At 34.0% G+C, this 24,048-nt stretch overlaps 1 protein-coding gene and 1 pseudogene across 23 annotated transcripts in view; one reads left to right on the top strand and one right to left on the bottom strand.

Moving 5' to 3' along the window:
• Positions 1 to 24,048, top strand: part of SOX6 (SRY-box transcription factor 6) — a 687,546-nt gene that overhangs the window by 454,102 nt on the left and 209,396 nt on the right. The window contains exon 1 of one of the 23 annotated variants that reach the window (XM_049618023.1): positions 1,100 to 1,172. The exons of the other annotated variants lie outside the window; for them this stretch is intronic. The gene's annotated coding sequence lies outside the window, so the exon portion shown is untranslated. Of the gene's footprint in view, positions 1 to 1,099; positions 1,173 to 24,048 lie in introns of those variants that run through there. 23 annotated transcript variants of the gene reach the window in all.
• On the bottom strand, positions 11,182 to 11,901 carry LOC125913283 (phosphatidylinositol N-acetylglucosaminyltransferase subunit P-like; annotated as a pseudogene).

Consider the following 24,048-nt stretch of genomic DNA (forward strand, 5'->3'; position numbering starts at 1 on the left):
TGAGATGAAATCAGAATGCATGATCAAGAAACAAATGAGTAAGAAGTGATGAATTAGATGAATTGAAATACTGGAGAAAAATAATTATGATCTTTTTCAATTTAGAAAGAAGAGTTTACTTAAGATTACAGGAAGGGCCCTGAGGAGATTCTCTGTATTGTATTTCCTAAAACAAACTAGAGGTAGGACCAGGAAAAAAAAATCACTTTTTTCCCCTTCATGATGAACTTATTCTTACTGTGGTTGACACTGAAAGAAGCTTTCCTACTAGAACGTGAATCTCAGAACCAGGAAAGGATCTTTAGAATTGATCTCATCCATCCTCTGCTTTCAAGAAGGAATGCATTTATAGAATCTCAATCAATCCACAAATCTTTTTTTTCCCAGTGCTTATTATTTGCCTACCATTGTGTTAGACTATGTAGAGTTTACAATACTTCGTATTTTCTACCAGTCAGACATGAGAAATGCTTTTTTTAAATTTTTTTTTTAAATAGGTTTTTAAAAACCTACAGAGAGGCATGAGAGGAGGGTGCTGTCAAAAGCAAAGACTAACATTTATTGGGCAAATATAGTGTGTCACAGTGCTTTTGTTTATTTTATCTTACTTAATCCTCAAACCAATGGCATGAGGTTGGCATCATCATCTTCCTTTTGCAAAGGAAGGAACAGAGTCTCAGGAGAATTTTTCTCAAGACACCACGATAATAATGAACAATCCAGGATTTGAATGGAGGACTATATAGTGCTTCAAGTTTATGTTCTTTCCACCAAAACATGCTAATATCTCTTTGGATCATTATTGGGACACATTTCCCCATGCATTTCCCAAGTCTTCCATATGACTCTTTGAGCTAAATAAACAAGCAGAAAAACAAAAACAAAATTAAAGAAATAACAAAAACCGAAGTTACTTTTTTCTTTTTAGATTAGTGGGATTTTTTTTCTTTTTAATATATATAGTTCTTCTATTCAAATTTGGCTACTGTAGATTTCCCTTTTTCTATTAATTTAAATGAATCAGGTTTGGGGATGTTGTCTTTTAGTATCTTTTACGTTTTTTTATTTGCTGTCAAGGATTATTTAATATTATTCTGGCTTTTTAGGAAAATCTGATCTACAATTCAACAGTGAATCATCTCTGGTTATTTGACAGTTGACAAAGTGCCTGGGTATGTCATGAAAGTGATTGTAGAACAGAAACTTTAGAAACTCTGAATGCTGTCTAGACTATTAGTATCTTTACATTTCTAGCATAGTGGCATGTATTTTTGTGTGTCTACTGCAAAAATTTATGAACCGTGAATAGAATTTTAATAATAAATTATAATGTGGTTAATAATTAAAGTTAGGAAAAATAGTTAAGGGAAGATTGTCATCTCTCACATACAATGACCACTTACTATTATGCCTATAATCCGTATCTCACACTGGAATCTATTAATTATTTGTATCAAAGTTCTTTCAATTCATACCACAATTTTCCAATATCTCTCCAAATATTTTAGAAATAAGCTTTGTTCTTTGCTCATTAGGAAAATGAAATAGCTGGTACTAATGGAATAACAGGTGTTTTAAATGTGGGGATGTACAGAGGACACTGTTAGTTTGAGGATTAAGTCACCAGATTATCTTAAACAGTTTCCAGTTCAAACAATTTTAATTTCTTGAGAAGAAGACCATGAGAAATCAGACCCAGGAGTGTGCTTAAAAAATCTCACAGGTTAGGGGCACCTGGGTTGCTCAGTGGGTTAAGTGTCTAACTTTGGCTCAGGTCATAATCTCGCATTCCATGAGTTTGAGCCTCACATCCGGGCTCTGTGCTGACAGCTCAGAGCCTGGAACCTGCTTCGGATTCTGTGTGTCCTTCTCTCTTTGCTTTGCCCCTGTTCTCTCTCGCTCTCTCAAAATAATAAACTTTAAACAATTAAAAAAAAGAAATCTTGCATGTTAAAGGCATCTGGATGGCTCAGTTTGTTGAGCATCCAACTCTTGATATCGGCTCAGGTCATGATCTCACAGCTGTGAGATTGAGCCCAGCATGGGGTCTGCCCTGGCAGTGTGGAGCCTTCTGGGGATTCTCTCTCTCTCTGTCTTTGCCCCTCCCCCACTCATGTGCGCTCATGCTTGCTTGCGCTCTCTCCCTTAAAATAAATAAATAAACATTTAAAAAAATCTCATATGTTAGATACCTTAGGTCTGGCTAATGTCATGAATGAGGATATAACTACTGAATTTTTTTGGCAAGAAGTATCATGTAGTCAATCAACACTGGCATTATAGGAGCTGGGGATAATGATTATTGATGTAGCTGAGTCACCCTAAGTGAGCAGAGATGCCCAAGGACACAAGATAGAAACATGAAACACATAAAGCAGGTATCCCACCACCTATAGGTTAGATAACAAGAGTCAAATGTAACCTCTGCTAAAAATGAGAATCAGGACGTAAGATATGGAAGGCCTGGGTAGTAGGTACCCAGTAATTTAGCACTTGATAGGAGATGAGAACTAGGTCACTGCCAATGTTGCCAAGAGGAGAGTGTTGTGACCTCTGATCCTAGAGCAGAGAGTGTCCAGTCTTGGCTATCTGCTTAGTACAGAGACCAATATTTATGGCTAGATAAAAGGAAAATTTTTCTAGATTACATTAAATCTGTGCTTCCCACTATAGAAGTTATTTGCCACATGTTGACTATTTAAAAAATTCAAATCAACTAAAACAAAGTTAAAATTTAGTTCCTCAATCACATGAACCACATTTCAGATACTTATTACCACATGTGACCAGGGCTACCGTATTGGTAGCAAAGATATAGAACACTTTCATTATCACAGAGAGCTCTATTTGACGATGTTGTTCTATACTATAGCAGTCATAAAGACTATCCTTCTAATACTGTCAAAATGTAGAATCTACAGCTATCTGTAATAAGACATCCCTATGACAATGTACATTAAAGAAGCCAAAAAAATGTTATTATGTCAAATTTAGTGAGGTTTCTGAAAACAGTATTTTGATGGAAGAATTATATGAAGTTTTGAAATTGGTGTTCATATTGTTTACTGATTTGCATATTGTTGCAATAAATAGAGTTTTTTTTCACTGAGGAGCATCTATTAAAAAACCTATGGGAATGGATCATAACTTATATACAGAACTGCTGAAATTATATTAAAATCTATTTTTCTCACATGTATACTGTGTGCTTGGTGAAGCATTTTGGTTTTTGTGTTACTTGAAATTGTCTCATCTCCACTGATGGCCGAAGGGAAAGCTGATCCTTCTTTCTTTCATCAAACTGTCAACAAAGCAGCTTCCTGTTTTGAGTACTATTTTTCATTGTGTTTAATACAAATATTTTTAAGTATGCTTTTTCATTGTATTTAATACAGATTTTGTGTTTAAGTATGTGTCAGAGTCAAAAACAATGCACAAGGAAAGACAGAAAGGGAGACATTAGACATGCTAAGGAAAATGGAGTAAACTTTTAATTTTTTTTCCCTGTCAAAGTACATTAAACTCTCAGAGAGAACCATTTGCATTTATGTCAGTATCTAACTTTTCTCTGATATCTTACACCCATGACCCTGAGAGTTACCCCCCACTCAATTTTGTGGCTTCTAGAGGAAAATCCAAATTTCTTTGTTTGGGGGTACTGCTTTTTGGCTTTGGCAAAGGTTCTTGAACAGACCTGGCCACTGATATGGAATCAAAATACATGGGGTAGACATAGCTTGTTGATTCCACACTGGCTTAAAAATTAACTAGGCAATTTACAGAAGAGGATGCATGAATACTAGAGAAATGCAGATTAAAGCAATAATAAGATACCATTTCATATCTATCAGGCTGGCAAAAATTAAGTGTCAGGAGCTGGAATTTTCATAAACTACTTGTGGGAGTGTAAGTTTATATATCTACTTTGAGTTTAGCTAGGTCTAGCAAAGTTGAAGATGCACATATTCTGTGAACTATCCAACTTTTATATGTATGTATTTATCTCCTAAAGCAACTCTTGCATGTGTATAAGAATGTTCACTATAGCATTGTTTATAAGAGCAATCAAAATAAAGAAGCAGTCAGAATAAACAACAGCTATATATATATCAACATGTATGAATTTAAAAATATGATATTAAGTGAAAAAAGAAACAAAATTATGTATCTGGTATAGGATATAATATACAACTGAAAACGTGTAAAAATACCACATTTTCTTACAAACTCATATGTAACAACAATATGCAAAAAGGTATTGAAAGGATAAACGCTAAACTAAGTACATTAAATTTAAAAAATAAAAGCAGGTTCTGCCCTGAGGACACAGGAAACAAACAAATAAATGTGATTTGTTATTAACTGTATTCGACACTCCCTTAGACTATCCATAGTGCTTTCTCTTTGCTTTACCAACAGAAGCTTTCAAAGTTGCTTAAGTCCTCTTTGTTTAAAACCTGACTGTTGGCTTCTCCTTGACTTCTTGTTACAGGATAGGTCAGGTTATCTGTGTCTTCAGACAATCAGAAGAAATTCTTTTTACAAAAACAAAACTTTTCCATTAATAGGGCATTTTAGATAGCACCTTCAGGACACCCTATGAATCCCAACCCTATTTTCATTTATTTATATTTTCATTAATTCCAGTCTTGTGTCAAAAATTTTTGAGAGGCTTTTATATGCTAAGTATTGGGAATACAAAAATGACTAAGAAATGGTTTGTTCCATAAGGAGCTCACAGTCTATAATGGCATACACAGTTATTTACAACACAGATAATTACAATTTTTTTTTAGCTCATGCTTTAGAGGATGCTAAAAAGGGAATTGATTATAATATTACTTAAGTTTTTTTCCCTTCAAAGTAAATAAAAGAATAATGTCTTGAAGAAAGAGAATCATTTGTATTTATAGATCAGTGTCACATTTTTTCTGGTATCTCAAATCCATGACAACTAGGGTTAAAGTTTATGTTTCCAATCAGGCCTCCTTGAGCTCCAAATTTATATATCCAATTTTCTACTGTACATTTCTACTTGGACATTTTAAATTTAACATGTCTGTAATGGAATTCCTAAATTTCTTTCCCAGATCTACTGTACCTAAATTCTTTCCCATCTCAATAAATATCAACTCTATTCTAGGTGCTCAGATCACAAACCTTGAAGTTAACCTTGATCCTCATTACAAGTTAACCTTGATCCTCATAGTTTCCATTTGCCCCTCTTTATGCCTTCTAAACTCACTCTGTGTACCAAGAGCACTGATGAGTGAGTTCTCTTTCTCTTTGACTTCCATTTGGGTTCAACCAATGAGAGGCACTCAGGAGAGTTGAGGGACAGTAAGGTTGGTGTCCTTTTCCTCTCCACAGCTCTTTCCTTGCCATATTGCTGTAGGATGGTTGTGACCCTTTCATGACCCTCTCCGTACAACTACGTTCTCTTGGTTCCAGCCACCATTCTTTCCCTAACAGCTTCATTCTATAACTAGCTCTTGGGTGTATCATTATGCCTTGTTGTCTTCCTTAAAACTTGCCCCATATTTTTGTAAATACTTTATTTAACTCTTCTCAAATTATCCAGTGTAAATGTGCCATTACCATTACTTGGTCCAGGCTAGTCTATCTTGCTTGAATTATTGTGCTAGCCACTCAGCTGACATCCCCTGCTTTCTCCCTTGTCTCCATATAATCTGTTTTCCATAGAGAAGCTATAGGTTGATCCTTTTAACATGTCAGTTAAATCCCATCACTCCTTTGTCTGAAAACCCTCTAATGGACCCCCATATTAATTTGAATAAAGGCCAAAGTCCCTATGATTGCCCAAAAGGCCCTACAGGATAGCTATGGTCCTCTCTTTCTTGTCTAACTTCATTTCTGTTACATTCCTAAGGGAAAACTGTTTCTCTTCTCAAAACACTTCTGACACAAAAAATGTGAGTTTTCCATGCCAAACAATTCTTCAGTGCTCTGTGGACACCAGCTGGGTGTCCTACGATTTAATTAAATTCTCATACTAACAAACCAGAGTTAGCACAGACTGCCCCCACAACAGGTTAAAGGCTTGATCCCACATGACTGCCCCCCCTACTTCAGACACCAGTTACAAGTCATGGGTCCCCAAGTTATCCACACTTCTGTCCAAGTTGGATACAAATCAGTGGCTCCCCAAACCCCTATTCGGTTTGATTATTTGCTATCATACCTCACAGAACTCAGGGAAATTCTCTACTATTACTTTTTTATTATAAAGGATACAAATGAATCACAAGATGAAGAGCTACATGGGACAAGGTCTGGAAGGTTCCCAGTGTAGGAGTTCTTTTCCTGTTCCAGGAGTTTCTTCCTGGAGGGATGCTCCACCCTCCTGGGGTAAGGATGCATTCACCAACTCCGGAGCTCTCTGGACACCTCTGTCTAGAGTTTTTATGGGGCTCCATTATACACATAGGTATGGTTGATTAAATCATTGGCCATTGGTGATTAACTCAATCCCCAGCCTCTCTCCCCTTCTCAGAGGTCAAGGGTAGGGCTGAAAGTTTCAATTCTCTAATCACATAGTTGGTTCCTCTGGCAGCCAGCTCACATCCTAAAGCTATCTAGGGGCTCATTAACTGTCACCTCATAAACATAGACTCAGGTATGGTTGAAAGGGGCTTATTATGAATAATAGATACTCCTCTCACTCTTATCACTCAGGAAATTACAAAGATTTTTGAAGCTCTATGCCAGGAACTGGGGATGAAGACCAAATATATATTTACTCTATCAAAATATCACCTCTTCTTTTTGCTCTTTTTTGTTCATCATATGTTTACCTACTAATGTTCCTCAAACAGGCACGCACCTCAGGACCTTTGCGTTTGTTGTTTATTCTTCTTGGAATGCTCTGCTCCTAAATGTTCTCATGGATCATATTTTCAGCTCTTGCTTAATTCAGTTCTTGCTTAGTTGACATTCTTGGAGAGACCTATTGTGACTGTCTTATTTAACACTGGAACCTCTTCTACCTACTTAGCTTTATTTTTTTCTATAACATTTACTGCAGCTTAATATACTTTTTATTTTTTAATTTCTTTTATTATCTGAGTTCCATGACTGGAAGGTAAATTGCATGAAAACAGAGTATGTGTGGGTTCACTGCTTGACCCAAGGTATATAAAAAATATTTATTCCATGAATTATTGACTGAACGTAGTGAATTAGGAAGGCACACAAGAAGCCTGTGAGGGTCGGAGAAGACTGAGAAATTGGTTTTATTCTTCTGTTTTCTCACCCTGGCTTCACCAATATGCTACCACTTCTGAATGGAAATTCTAGTTAGTTTGTGCCTCCAGACCACAAAATCTGTCAGCTCACTATGCCAAGAGGCAGATCTAAAATTTGAAACTCAGTTGCAAAACATTCCTCTTTTAAATGAACATCACAAATGCAAGACTCAAGTAAACAAAAGCATAGATAGTTTTGTTTCCATTGGAAAGGACAATAGTTCTAGAGTGTGTATTGCTTCCTAGTATGATTTTTCTTGACATGCTTTTTTCAAGGCAAGCTTTATGATTAATGAATTTGCAATACCAAAAACTTTAATGTGCAATTTAATAATTTTGTTCTTTAATAGCAAGAGGAATTATGAAAAAGAGATTACTTAATTTTTTTCATAAATAGCAATTTAACTGAGGGAAGTTGCCAGTAAATATCTGCTTAGTGGTTTTATCATATCTCATATACAAGATTTTCTGTATTTTTCCTCAAACATACTTTATACTATGAAGCTTCAATTAAGACACCAAAATTTAAATCAGATATCAAATTTCAGTTCATATTAAATAACTACAAGGAATCTTAAAAGATCCATCCTGTTTTTTTCATTCATATTTCACAGAAATTTTAAAAAAGGGACAGTTTGTATAAAATCAATAAGAATAGCTAGACAACAAAAAGGGAACTTCTTTTGTGAATATATTATACTGTTTGTTGACCATTGACATACAAATTTTTCTCATAGTCTAATTAAATCTGCTCAAATTTTTGTGATGTATCTTAGTTTTGTAAGTAGATTTTGAGACACATCAGTTATTATCAAGACAAAAAAAGCATTTACTGAACTTCTGGTGTGTGTCACTTATTTTGCTAGACATTTTCACCTGTGCTTGTTTGTTTGTTTGCATTGTTAGCAATGTCTTTATTGAGATATAATTCATATATCTTAAAATTCACCCATTTAAAGAGTGCAATTCAGTAGGTTTTTAAAAAAAGTATATTCATAGAGTTGTATAATTATCACACAATCAAACTTTAGAATATTTTTATCACCCTAAAGGGAATCTCTCACCCTTTAGCAGTCACCCTCCATTTCTTTCCAAACTTTCCAGCCCTAAGCAACACCTAATCTACTTCCTATCTCTCTAGATTTGCCTATTCTGTACATTTAATATAAGTGGAATTATATGTGTTTTTTTGTGATTAGTGTCTTTCACTGAGCACAATGTTTTCAAAGTTCAGTATTGTAGCATGTATTAATATTTAATTCCTTATTATTGGCAGGTAATATTCCACTTGAAGGATATATACCCCATTTTATCCATCCATTCATCAGTTGATGGACATGGATTGCTTCCATTTATTGGCTATTATGAATAATGCTGTAATGAACATGGTACAAGTTCTGGTGTGGATGTATGTTTTCATTCTTCTTGGGTATATGTACCGAGCTCCTTATGAGGAACTGACTGTTTTCTAGAGCAGCGGCACCATTTTATATTACCATCAGCAGTGTATAAGAGTTCTAACTGTTCTACATTCTTCACTCTTTTATTTAACAATAGTGAATAATATTTATTTATTAATATTTAACAATTGTTTAGCTGGATGGATATAAATTTTATTTTATATGTGAAGAAACAAAGACTCAGAAAAAGCATAAATAATCGTACAAAACCACAAATCTAATAAGTGGTAGAGCTAGTTTTTAGCTCATTTCTAATTTTAAACCTTTACCCTTCATTCATTCTAAAATTGTATATTTTCCTGAAGTAGTTTTGAGGATCATTTACATTTAGCACATATTTGTGTCTACTATGTCTTTGGAGTTGGGGAAGCAATTAACTCAATTTGCTTGTAGTCTGGTGAGATTAAGGTCTCAGAATTGTTTACAGATAGGTCAGCAATTTTAGGTCTATTTGAGGACCCAAAGAAGTTTTGTTTATGTGGCTTTTTGTCTATTGACATACTTAGTATTAGTATACTTAGTATTAGAAATTAAAAGTGAAAATAATTAAACATTTGTTAATTAATTTAAATAACAAATGTGTTGCTAAAATAGTCTTTACAAAAATACCTATAATGTCTAAAAAATAATTTAGTGTGAAGAGTGATATTATCTCACTTTTTTGCACAGTTATTTAATGTCAGGCTTAATGGGACATAGTTGAATTCTCATGTCTGCTCCTGCATTCAATCTGTTGCAATCTGTTGTTTTGGTTGAAGTATGTGAAGCACCATGCATATATGTGTTTAGAAAATGGAGTATTTTAATAACTTTTATAGATAATTATGGATATGCTTCTTTGTAGTATAATTTACAAGTAATATAAAGGTTAACTGCAATTTGGAATCTGAAAGATGATGAGTTCTTCACATTTTATTACATCATTTTAAATTCCATTGGTCTAACATACTTTGAATGGATCTTTTAGCAATGTATGATTTTATGACAACATGGGTTGGTCATTTGGAAAATATTGGATCACTGAGTTATATGGAACTTCTAAATGTTGATGTATTTCATGATACAATATAAAATAATCACATCCACCAATGTCACATTCATAAACAATTTGATTATTGAAAACAAATACAGTCAGTTGTTTTCCTTGAAGTCAAGAGACTTTCTTCATATCATATTTGAGAAAATATATTTTAAAATCCAAGGTATGGAAGCAACCCAAGTGTCTATCCATACATGAATGGATTAAGAAGATGTGGTATATATACAATGGAATATCACTCAGCCATGAAGAAGAATGAAATCTTGCCATTTACAAAAATATGGATACATCTAGATGGTATAATGCTAAGTGAAATAAGTCGGTCAGAGAATAGCAGATACCACATTATTTCACTCACATGTGGAATTTAAGAAACAAAACAAATGAACAAATTAAAAAGGAGGAAAAAAAAAGACTCTTAACTATACAGAACAAACTGGTGGTTCCTAGAAGGGAGGTGTTAGGTGGATTGGCGAAATAGGTGATAGGGATTAAAGAGTACGCTTATCATGATGAGCACTGCTTAATGTGTACAATTGTTGAATCATTATATTGTATACCTGAAACTAATATAACACTGTATGTTAGCTATACTTGAATTAAAAAAAAATTAAGTTTGAATGCTATTCTTTTCCTGTCCATTATTCTTTCAAGTAGAAATGGCATTCTATGGAAAAAAGCTATTAGTTTGGATCTCGAAGAATCACACAAATGCTTTTCCTCAGGAAAACTATTGTTATTTTGGTATGTAGCAGAAATACTTTATATGTAATTAAAGTATAATCTAAGTTGAGATTTAATAAGATTAATATATTATTTTTACTGTTTCATCAAGAATTTTTAAGTGAAACTGACATTTAAAAAATACCTGGTTACAAAGACTTCAGTGACCACTAACTAGTACAATTCAGTGCTGCTGGCTTGATTTCTGATAAGGCATAGTAATTTTAGATAAGGCACCCATAATTTTACTTATTATTGGTTTTACACCATTAGGGCAAATGTCAATGCAGTGAAAAACACAAAAAGGATCATAGTAATATTATAAACATAATTTTATGGATATAGCATTCATATAAAAGTGGACCCAGATGATGTCCAAAATACTTTTTGAGAAGTATGAGTCAAGTGATAGATGTAAATATAATGGTAGTGTGGGGAATAAATATTCTCTTTCAAGAAAGTTAAATGTTTATTATTTTTTAAATCTTTGATTATTATTCAGTAATACAAAAGTATTTAAAACATTAATTTACAAGGAAACAAATTTCTTTAAGTATCTTCTCACCTCAAATTCTATGCCCTTAATTTTCCTTAAGTGACCTTCAATAGAAATTATTTTTATATTGGGAAAAAATAACTTCTAAACAATTACCCTTGAGTGAGAGATATTTTATTCTTTTTTTAACACATGATTTTATTTAGTCTGTCCATTAAAAATGAATATTTGAGAACATTTAATGATATTAATGGATTTCAAATTAAGAGTTCAACTTAATATTTTTACATTTCAATATCAGGTATTAATAACAGAGGTAGTCAAAATAATTATGGCCAAAACTATTATGTCAAAAACTTATAATAAATGCTTGGTGTTAGTCTACACACAATTCAGTTTTTGGTGTAAAGTTTTTTGGCTTCAAGAAAGAACATTTGGTTTGCTTCACTAATGGGAAAATCTCTTAATGCTGGGATGTCATCTTCTTGGTATTTCTTTTGCTGTTGACTTTTAGCATAGTTGTCCATAACTGTATGAATGGAAATGAGTGGAGATGTACTCATCATGTTTATTCCAAATGATAGTACATAACCAATAACTGTAGTAGTGAAGTGGTAGGCAGGCAGTGCAACTGTCCAATATTTTTGAGGCCAATAGGTTTAGTCTAAGGAGTTTAGTCAAGATTCAAGAACAAAAGCCCCTTCAAGACATAGTATGTAGCCTAATTGGGACTTACGAACAAAGCCATAAATTGTGGCAATGGCGATGGTGAATTTTCCACCATTTTCCCTGTGGCTTTAGACAATCTTGTCACACTACAGCCAAGATGCCTGGGGAATAGGGCCTTCCATCCTCCCTCCATGGGTGTATGGGAGTGTGGGTGTTGAGATATTGTATTCTTAATAATTCTCAAGAATTGTATACTATCACTTATAAATGTACATTATTGCACAATATAATATAGAAATAATATAAAGTATAACATAAAATTCTCTCTCTGTTCTACCCCTGTCAGCCTATTTTTAAAATAGCATTTTTAAAATAAAAATGTGTTATGCAACTTGCTTTTTTAAAAACTTAATATAGATTTATCTCATTCTTGAGGATAAAATTTTTGTGGATATCTTGTGGATATCTTGAGGATAAAATTTAAAAGAGTACATTGAAGATACTCAGTAAATATTTGTTAAATGAATGAATGAATTCTTTACATTATCTTAAGAGCTGCCTGCATAATATACCCAGATCAATGAAGAATAATTTGTTTATCCATTCCTCTTTTGATAAACATCCGCTTATTCCTGGCTTTCAGTTTTAAAGTAACACTACAGAAGAGAAAAAGGGTGGAAGAATGCTTCAGGCAATATGAATAGCATGGATGATGAGACCTAGAAATGTGAGAGAGAAATTACTTTTCTGGGGAATTTCATGTTTTTAGTGAAAGTAGTGTGCATGTGTGTGTGCATTTGTGGTTGAGGGGGGCAGGTGTTAAAACTGGACAGAAAAGGTGAAAGATAGGATGAGATGGGCAAGCAAGTGCAAAATCATAAAGGGGGGTATGTAGCCATTTAAGAAAAAGTCTGGGGGCACCTGAGTGGCTCAGTTGATTAAGTGTCCAACTCTTGATTTTGGCTCAGGTCATGATCTCATGGTTGTGGGATCAAGCCCCACGTTGGGCTCTGAATTGAGTGTGGAGCCTGCTTGGGATTCTCTCTCTCGTCTCACTCTGCCCCTCCTTTGCTCACGGACACCCTTTCTCTCTCTCTCTCTCAAAATAAATAAACATTAAAAAAATTAAATAGTCTGGACTTCATTAGTGGAGAACCATTGAAGAGTTTAACTGGGTGAGTGACAGGCTCAGGCCTGGATTTACAACTTCCATCCTCATCTGTGCAGATGTTGGAATAAAGTGATATTTTGTAGTCTGTGACAGTTGTCTTATTTTAGAACTTTATTAAAAGTTCTAATTTGAAAAGCTATATCATAATCCTGTATCATGTAACTTGTGTTCACTGTTAGGATAGATTCTAAAATGGATTTTTAACATAGCCATTATATGACTATATCAGCAAATATTTATTGAATGTTTACTATGTGCAGCACTGTTCTAAGTGCTTCACTTGTATTAATTTGTATTAACTTATTTGATCTATACAATACTGAATTTTATAAGAGAAATCAATAAGATCGAAGTTATAGCCTTAGGAAATAGTGGAACTGAAATTTAAAACTAGGCAATCTGGTTCCAGAGTCCATGCTGTTAAACATTTCACCTACAGCTTCCTAAATCAGATTATTCCTATAATATGTAAACAAAACCCAGTGGACTTACATATGAAACTGTTAGTCAAAAAATCCAGTTACATTTGTTCATATACAGAGTGACATAAGTTCAACTTATATGTTCTGCTTTTATTCCATTTTTTTCTTCCGTAAACACAAAGAAGCAAAAATATATTTTGCGAATTAGTTTGCTGATGTTAATTATAGTGTCACATTATAAAAGAAAACAGTTTTTAAATTTGGTGAAGTTCCTCTAGCTGAAAAAAAATCACATCTGAAAAATTAATGCTGGATATCAATTAATCCAGCATTAATTGATATACCCATTAGATATATATGGGTATATATGTATTGTTGGGTATATATGTATTGTTGATCAAGAAGAGGCTGTAAAGCAACCAGAGAGTTTTTTGGGGTCTTAGGGATTGCAACCTGGGAGACACAGAATCCACAGAAATCGAAAGTGTGCTCCCAGTTAGGAACGGGAATGCAGGCTTACAATGGCAAAAGACATAAGGTTGTGTAACTTGTTTTGAAAGAATTATGATTGGCACTGGCAGAGTTTAAACTGACTACCTAATACACAATTGGTTATTTAGCTAATAGGCTTTACATCATTTCTATTTCAGTTCAAATTAGAAGGATGTGTTCAAGGAGGTGGTGGAGTTGCAACTGACAAATTGCAGTTGACAAAAGTAAAAAATTCATGGTGTTCTGACAGCTGAAGCAGGAGACACGCATAGGTCCTCGTTGTCCTTTTGACACTATTTTGAAGGACTCTCCTAGCAGTGGTTATTTCATTTTGAATCTTCTTTCACATGTATATGTATATGATATGTTTACATTTATAGTTCTTGGTCACATAAATTGCTTTTTCTCGTGCTACCAAGATACTAATGATCTTTACAGATACAGGCAAGATTGAATGATTTTCATAAAAAAAACTAAAATTGCAGAGAGTGTCTATACTCACAGAATATTTCTAGATTATAGCCTATAACATAGCTGATAGGACTGGAATCCTTAACAGATTATCTAGTCCAACACCCTCATTTTACAGGTGGGGAAATGGAGGCTCAAAAAGCTACTTGTACAAAGTGGCAAAAGTAAAGCTAGAACCCAGATATCAGGATTTATGTTCCAGTTACTTAACACTATACAACTTGATAATCAAATATTTTTATATGCTCTGTTAACTCTTATTACACAGCTTGAAAATTATAAGATGAACATCATACTGTTTTGGGGTTTTTTTTTTTTCTATTTCTGTCATTCTCTATGTACTAGCCAACAAGAAACTTGTGAAATATATACTTACGTGATTTATCTGACCTCAGCTTGAGTTTTATCTGTTCAATCTTTATCAGTTTCTGCATTTCTTTTATCCTACATTCCCAAAATGCCACTGATTTTTTAAAATCACTTTTCTGAAAAAGAGAGAGAGAGGCAAGCCAAGAAACAGACTCTTAACCATAGAGAACAAACTATACCAGAGGGGAGGTGGGGTGGCGGATGGTGAAATAGGTGATGAGCATTAAGGAAGTGCACTTGTTGTGATGAGCCTGCTGATGTTATGAAAGTGCTGAATCACTATGTTGTACACCTGAAATTAATACTACACTGTATGTTAACAAGTTGGAATTTAAATAAAAACTAAACAAAAAAAAAGACACGTGTGGATTTTCAGCTGCACAGGAGGTCAGCACCTTTAACCTGTGTTGTTCACAGGACATCTGTAGTATATGATCATACTGAAGAAAAACATTTGCCAGTTAAAAACAGACTCAAGTTAGATTGCCCCCTTTCAAATCTTTTTGTTCTGCTTATTTTTTTCACAGTGTTATGCTCCTTTTTTTTCCCACTTGACATTATCACACAGGCATTTTTTTCAGTTTTAAAAGGCTTTTCCTAAAAATAGTTAAAAATCTGACTTGCCTCTGTGTAATCAGCACCTGAATACAGATAGCCCTGTTCACTTCATTGCTTCACTACAATTGGACTTTCCATTTGTTATTAAGTTTTTCACTGTCATCAGTATTGTTTCAGTGAATATCTTTTTTAAGATATTTATTTTTGAAAGACAGAGCACGAGCAGGAGAGGGACAGAGAGAGAGGGAGAGAGAATCAGAAGCAGGCTCAGTGCTGTCATCGGAGAGGCCGATGTGGGACTCAACTTCAACAACCTTGAGATCATGACCTGAGCTGAGATCAAGAATTGGAAGCTTAACTGACTGAGCCACCCAGTGCCCCTCAGTGAATATCTTTCAACACATAGAATTTTATCCTTAAGAATGTAATCTCAAATAGAGAAAATCTTGTTAGAAATGAAAAAATAAATAAAATCACTTTTTGTTATGATGCCTTGTTTCCTGAGGAACTTAAGACCAATGTTCTTTATATAGTTCTTGCTCTTATTTAAAGGAAATTAGGATCTGGAGAACCCCTCAGGCACTCAGGTTTTTTAATACAAGAGCCAATGAAAACCAAAGATTCTTGTGGCCCATAATATTCCAGTTGTTAAATTTGATCAGTGGTGGGCACTGAAATCTTTCCAAGTCCATAAGTAACTGTTTACCTATGAAACATCCTGATTTTCTATTTCTTAAAAAGTATCATTTAAACTCTGATTAATCTCTATAACCCAGCACATACGAAAACTTCCATGCTGAGGTTTCAGAGTGAAAATGTTAGTATCTTTGGACAAGTTGTGCTTTTGAAAATATTTCCCTATTGATTGCTTCTGTCATTGACTAGCATTCCATTGTTAGATTACATGATAAGCTTGAGGAAGTCTAAATAAGAATCAATATTGCTTTTTAAATGGATAGAGGAAAATGATTACCAAAATCAACTATCTTGCAAAAATGATTTTTTAAAGTTTATTTATTTATTTTGAGGGAGAAGAAGGGAGGGAGAGAGGGGGAGTGTGTGTGCAAGGGAGGGACAGACAGAGAGGGAAAGAGTAAATCCCAAACAGGCTCTGTGTTGTCAGCATGAAGCCTGACTCAGGGCTTGATCTCAGGAGCAGTGAAATCATGACCTGAGCTGAGGTCAAGAGTTGAGCACTTAACCAGCTGAGCCACCCAGGTGCCCCAAAATGATTTAAAGTGGATTATTTCACTTGAGTTTTTCAGAGGTGACATGTTACAGTGAAAGGATCAGGACTTCTATGTTCTAGTCCTAACTCAAATTACCTTTATGACATCAGGCATATCACTTTCCCTTCTGGCTTTCAGCTTCCTGATTTTGTAAAATTTAGGAGTTGAATGACTTCTTTGATTCTTTACAATATTGATTTTCTGAGTCTATGATCATTTAAATAAGTATACTTTAAAAAGACACTTCAAGTTATTTTTTTTAGATAATTTTTTGAAAAATCACCTTGACATGTAGATTAATGGTGGTAAAACCAGTGATGGAAAATATGGGGAACAAACAAACTGTGATAGGGAAAAATGTGAGGTATTTTTCTTTCTTTTATAATGCTCCCTTTCCCCCCCTAAAAGTCTCAGATAGGCAGTGAGCTTTGTAACAACTGTTTGCTTATGTTCAAATTGGGAAGTACATTTGGAGCTATATACATATACACATACCAGACATGCACACACACACACACACACACACACGCACACACACACACATATGCACTCTCTCCCTTCTTCCAGTTCTGTTCTTAGGTGTATGGGGTCAACCTGGGACTTCAGTCTGGGGAAAATAAGCACAATGTTACTCTAATGCTAATAAGAACTGTAAAACTTCAAGATAAGAAAATGTATTCTCGGAATATCAGTCTAAAAGAATTGGCTGTTTTTGAAGTGGAAAGATAAATAGGTTTGAATTTAGGTTTTAAGATCTGGCTGTGTGATTTTAAGTAAATCTTGTGTCCTCTCTGTCTTTTCTTCCTTTGCAAATTGGTGATGCCGATAATAATAGCTGCCTTACTAGGTGGTTTTAAGGCTCAATGTATGTGAAAGCACTTTCTAGTACCTTTTTAGTTGTTTTGAATTTTGGTTAATTTTTTCATTTAAATTCAAGTTAGTTAACATACAGTGTAGTATTGGTTTCAGGAGTAGAACCCAGTTATTCATCACTTACCCAGTGCTCATGCTCATCACTCATTCAGCCCATTTCCCCACCCACTTCTGCTTCAGCAACCCTCACTTTGTTCTCTGTATTCGAGTCTCTTATGGTTATAGTTGTTTTGATTTTTATTATGTCTAGCCTATTTTCATGTACAGATTAGTGGAAACAATGTTATCATTCATGTATACTTACCTTATACAAATGAAATATTTAATAATGTTCCATATCCATTTTGATATAAGGCCATTTTTATGATAGACTTTTATCACTTTAGTAACTCAAATAGAAGGTTAAAATGAGTAGCCTATTACTGAATAATTACTGTATATTTTTTATCTTGATAGAGTTACTAACCTGGTAGAATTTCTACCATGTTTCTTATTTTACAATGATAATGAAATGAACCATAGTAATAATAATATACCTCACCTTTGCTGATGATCTCAGTCTTGTATTTCTTGGGTTGCCAGAGTAAACTGTTATTGGCTCTTTCCAAATGGCCTTAACTGCTGTTGATTATTCAGTTCATCTGACCAAATGGAGGGAACAAAAGTGTATATATAGTCAACTCTTGATTACCTGTGTTCTCAGTTGCACAGATAATTCCAAACAGCAACTACTTCAGATGTTTATATTTAGTTCATGAATGAATTTAAGAGCTTACATTTAAATATAGCCATGTCTGATAATCTGGGAATTCACTTGTCTTTGGCTTGTTGCAATGATAATTAAAACTTGGAAGTGTTTTCCCTAACTCTAAAATATTTTTTATTGCCTAGAATACATTGGCCCCCAACTCTAACTTGTGGATCTTCTTGGGAGAGTCTTGTTTATTTGTTTCCTTCCTCTCCTTGCCATACAAAAGACTCACATGTGCTTGAGTCACTTTTGCTCCTTTTTTTTCTTTCTGCTCTGAGTAGGTGAATCCACTCTCTGCTTAAAGTTGGAAAACTAAATTTTTATACATTTGTTAATAGTTATTGTTTAACTGAATTTGTTTCCAAATTCACACCAAATTATTTAGTTCTATTGACATTGTAGAGATTTAACACTTGCCTTTGGATTTACGCAGTTCTGAAATATCTTAATTGATGTTCACTTTAGTATTTAGATTTTTTTCCTTAAAAAAAAAAAAGATTTTCTGCTGCCTCTGATAGAACTTTTACAACTATGAACTAACACTGTTACAACGTAACTCTGGTATCCCTACAAAACAGTGCCTGAAAAATTCCAGAAATGGCAGAGTCCTTTTTCCCAAATCACACTTAGTAGATTTTCCTGTATTTTGGTGTTTGCTTCCTTTCCCAGTGCCTTTTAAATCTTCACTTGGTTTAGATCCTTCAGTTGTTAAAAAATTATTGATGGTCTTTATAATAATCTACACTTTATAAAATACATTTATTTATGGGATCCGGGTAGGAATTGTATTTAATTTAATTGTACTTAATTTCAATTCCACTATACTTGGTAATATCTGGTTAGAACTGCCTGTGTGTAAGCTTGAAAATTAGTTTAGGACTCAATTGTAGCTCAATTCTGGAGGTATAAGGGGTTTCTTTTAATTCTCCTATTAATATAATTTGGGAATTACTTATTTTTCTATGTTGGGAAGAAGTTTGGTAAACAATGTTGTGTTGATTTCCTAGAAACTTAACTATAAACTCTCTGGAATAATTGTAGGCATGTAGATTTTTTGTAGGACTGAGGGAAATACTTTTCTCATAGAATTTACTCAAAGGCCATTGACTCTATGGTTTTTGTTGACTATAAGTCTGGTATAAATTTCCAAAAGTTTGGTTGACTTTTCAACTTAAAATAAACCAGGAAAGTTTTGGTTTACTGTTTATATTCTAGATAGGACTTTCCTTTTTTTCCTTTACAATAATTTTCATTACTTCTTCATTAGATATATAACCCAAGGCCTCAGAATCTTCAGAAGCAAATGCAGGTTTTTCATTGATGTGTGTGTTGGTATATTTATCATATGAAACAAGAACTTGTGCTTAATATCAAAATTGAAATTTTAAATGACAGATTGGTATAAGATTTAGACATTTAAATATTCTTATCATTTTCAGATGGACATTTTTGTGTTGTTTGGCTTATTACTAAGTAAAATTATAAGCTTGTCTCTTCTAAAATGAGAAAAATTAGCATGACCTTGTATCTCCTTAATTGGGAATTACATTTCATGGAAAATTGATTGACTATTTCTATGAATGCTATATTAAAAACTTCTCTTCAGAATACTTGGCAAATAAAGAGCATTTGTACCAGCTTTATGAAACTAAGATTATATTGTTAGGATTACTCTAGATGATGGGTCTATTATTTGTTGTATTATATTTGTTGATTTTGAATTTCTGCATATGTTCAATAGTGATGAATTGAGCCTAATTATTCTATAGAATTTCATCATCCATATTTCAGGCTTACCAAAAACATAAAATTCATATAGAATTTTTACAAAATTTAGCAACTTTAGGGTTCTGTTTAGGTAGCATTATTTAGAAACTGACATTAAGTGAGAATAAGTTATGACTATATTTGATTGCCTGGTTTACACCTGTGTTCTTGATGTACTATTTCACAGTGCCTCCATTCATTTAATAAATGTCTTAATTTGGATGACAAATTATCTGAATTAATTCACATAATTTCTTTCAACAAGTATTTGTTAAAGATCTACTATGTGTCTGGACCTGTTTTAGGTACTGGGAAAATAGCTAATAGTAGACAAAAGACAAATGACATCAAGTAAATGTCATTTGGTAATCAGGTAAATTGTCTTTGTCATGGAACACAACAAAAATGAAATATGTCATTCTTGCACAATAATTGAGTACTGCTGGAATCACAGCACATTAAAAAGACAGAAAGACAATGAAATATCACCTCACACCTGTCATAATGACTAAAATCAACAGCACAAAAAAAACAGGTGTTGGCAAGGATGTGGAGAAAGGGGAACCCTCTTGCACTCCTGGTGGGAATGCAGACTGGTGCAGCCACTCTGGAAAACACTATAGAGTTTCCTCAAAGAGTTAAAAATGGAGCTACCCTATGACCCAGCAATTCCACTACTAGGTATTTACCCAAAGAATAAAAAATACTAATTCAAGGGGATACATGCACCCCAATGTTTATAGCAGTATTATCCACAAAAACCAAATTATGGAAACAGACTAAGTGACCATTGAGTGATGAATGGACAAAGAAGATGTAGTATATATATGCAATGGAATATTACTCAGCCATAATAAAGAAGGAAATCTTGCTATTTGCAATGACATGGATAGACCTGGAGAATATTATGCTAAGTGAAATAAGTTAGTCAGAGTAAGATAAATACCATATGATTTCACTCATATGTGGAATTTAAGAAATAAAACAAATGAGTAAAGCGGGGGGACAAAGCACGTGAGAGGCAAACCATGAAATAGACTCTTAACTATAGAGAACAAACAGAAGGTTACCAAAGGGGCGGGGGTGGGGTGGGGTGGGGGGGCAGTGAAATAGGTGATGGAAATTAAAGTGTGATGAGCACCGGGTGTTGTATGGAAGTGTTGAATCACTATATTGTATATCTGAAACTAATATTACACTATATGTTAGCTAACTGGAATTTGAATGAAAACTTTAAAAAGAAAAAAAATTAGGTCAGAAGCAAAAAAATAAGAGAAAGGACCTATCAACATTTTTAGAGAGGTTAAGAGATATACTATAGATGTGTCAAATAGGATGGTAAGAATGCATTATTTTTAAAAAGTCAGTGAGTAGTTAAATTTTTTCAACTTTGTTTTAAACTGGTAGGTGTAGAAGAGACAAGCTGGAAATACTCATTTAACTTAATTATAATTGTTTTTTTTAAATTTTTAAAAATGTTTATTTATTTTTGAGAGAGAGAGAGAGAGGCAGGGTGCGAGTGGTGGAGGGGGCAGAGAGAGAGGGAGACACAGAATCCAAAGCAGGCTCCAGGCTCCGAGCTGTAAGCACAGAGCCCAACGCGGGACTGGGAGTCATGAACTGTGAGACCATGACCTGAGCCGAAGTTGGACGCTTAACCAATTGAGCCACCCAGGCGCCCCAGTTATAATTGTTTTTGACAAGTAGAGCAGAAATCTCAAATGAGGTTGCTTGTCACTTGTTACAGCTTATTAGTACACCTGTTATTAAAGAAACTATAGAGAGTGAATCAGCTGAATAAAATCTTGGCTAGTGGAGGTATGCAAAACGTAGCATTAGCAAGCTGCATAGGAGGCATAGAGTTTAAAATGTTGCGAGACACTGACCTGGATCATAGATAGTAAAATAGGCAGGGTCACCTTTCCAATTTTTGAATTCAATCAAAGAATGTATTTTGTATTAAAAAAGAATACTTTCTTAAAACGTTCCCCTAAAAAAGCTTTGGTGGCATAAGAACAGCTGAATGGGTTGGCCAAACAACTGTATGTAACTTTTTTTGTAGTTCTTTCTTTCAGCTATTAAAAATTAGAGGGGTACCTAGGTGGCTCAGTCAGTGGTTGTATTGGTTTCTGCTCAGGTCATGATCTCACAGTTTTTTGGGATTGAGCCCGACAGAGAACCCTGCATCAGGCTCCCCACTGACAGCACAAAGCCCAGTTGGGATTCTCGCCCTCCCTCTCTATCTGTCCCTCCCTTTCCTTCTCCTCTCCCTCTCCCTCTCTCTCAAAATAAGTAAATAAACTTTAATAAAAAAGAATTAGAAACTGTTTTCTGATTACAGTATCTTGCTATATAATTCAGTTTTATTGCAGAAAGGTGATGTTAGAAAGGGTTAATACAATATAAGTCCCTTTGAAATGTTTTTTGTATAATTACTTATCCACATAATGTATGTAGTCTTTCAGTTGATTCTACCTTCTAAATTGTATTTGGTGTTCAGAGAAGTGTTTAAATTTTTTTTCATACAGTTAAAAATTTAATTTCTAGGTATAACATCTTCTGAGTAGAGAATTTTCCAATCTGTTTATGTAGACTCAGTCCTCTTAGTCATTAGATTTTATTAATTATTTACAACATTTTAAATAATGTTAAATTATAATTTTCCTAAATATAAATTAGTTTGCCTTTTAATACCATTAAATCTACCAACAAAGTGTTTAACTTTTAAAAAAATGCAAAAAAGGACTTCATGAAGACTGTGTGAGGTCATTGTCTTCAACTAGTTGTCATTTTTTTCCCCCTAGAAACATTTGTGTTTTACTGGAAAAAGCCTGGGCTTGGGGATCAGATCTTCTGGCTTAGAATCATGGCTCTATTGATTACAAGCTATGTTATCTTGGACATATTTTAATCTTATTTAGCTCATTTTCTTAAGTTTGTTGAAACAGATAAAAATGCTAAGTACTAACACTTACGCATAGGAAGTATTTGGACCATCATACGTGCTCAAAAAAATGTATATAGAATCTGTGTCTACATTTCTTTAGTTTTTCAAATTTCATTATTTATCTCCTTTAATTGGATTTGATTTTCTACTGCTTACATAGCAGTGGAGATGATTTTCAATTTCAGACAGTTAACAGTAGTAACTAAACTGGCAGCAACTCAGATATGGCTCAAATACTGCTGAAGTCTAGAGCAATTCCATCTGGTTTATCCATTGCTGTGGCTACCTATCTCCAACTATTCTGGGAGCTAACAATTTAGATAGAGTTGGTTATGAGTTCATTTCAACTTTATTGAGCACAAAATAAGTGGTAGGCACCGGTAGTTAATTTGTGCTTTGTCATGGAGATGGATATTACACAGAGCCTGGCCTTCAATGGCAGTCAGGTAGAAGTACCCCTTGTGGCCTATCATTTGCTCTTCCTCCCCACCACTTTTCTCTATAGAATTATGGATGGCGCTAAGATTCTTATCTAATTCACAGCAGGGGTTTTAAACCTGGGTGGGGAGCCAACAGAATCCATCAGACAGGATGTACTTAAGATCTGTGCGTTTGCAGAGCCTGCCTCCTCTGCAATTCCTCTGGGACTACTGGAGTTATAACACCTTTTACAAGCAAAGTTCTTTTTAAATATCACTCTTAAATGCAACAGTTGCAATCATCTTCTTGTTGCCTTTTCAGATTTTTATCTCTTCAAAAGGTGGCGTCTGGCACTACTGAGGTTATTTTTCAGCACTACCACATTGACTGTGGCATTCTATTCCCTATAAGGCTCAGATATTAATACATGTTTTTTTCTTCTTCTCTGGATCACATGGCCAACTTTTGCCTTCAAGTTAAAAAAATTAAAAATCCTTATTTATTCACGTGACAATGGTAAAACCATAAATTTTAAAGTTGCATTAGAAAATGATTTTTATAAACTTGTTTTAAAATTCCATTTGTAACCTGCAAGTATTATATGAAGTGATCCTAACTCTTTTAAAATCTTGAATCATGCTTTTCTATGCATTTGTAAGAGAATGTCCCAGTATGAAAATAGGACATCCTATTTGTGACTAAACTGATCTTTGTTTATAGGCTGAACAAACATACATTGACTTTTAATGTAATTGTGAAAAGAAAAAGGCCTTGAAAATGTTTAGAAATATTTTGTTCATGTTTACTTTAGCATGTTAAAAATCATCTGTGATGGGATATCCTTAACCACTTCTGGACTGAGGTTTTAATTGTCTTTCTTTCTTTCTTTCTTTCTTTCTTTCTTTCTTTCTTTCTTTCTTTCTTTC

The sequence above is a fragment of the Panthera uncia genome, chromosome D1 (assembly GCF_023721935.1).
Source record: "Panthera uncia isolate 11264 chromosome D1, Puncia_PCG_1.0, whole genome shotgun sequence".
Classification (NCBI taxonomy): Eukaryota; Metazoa; Chordata; class Mammalia; order Carnivora; family Felidae; genus Panthera; species Panthera uncia.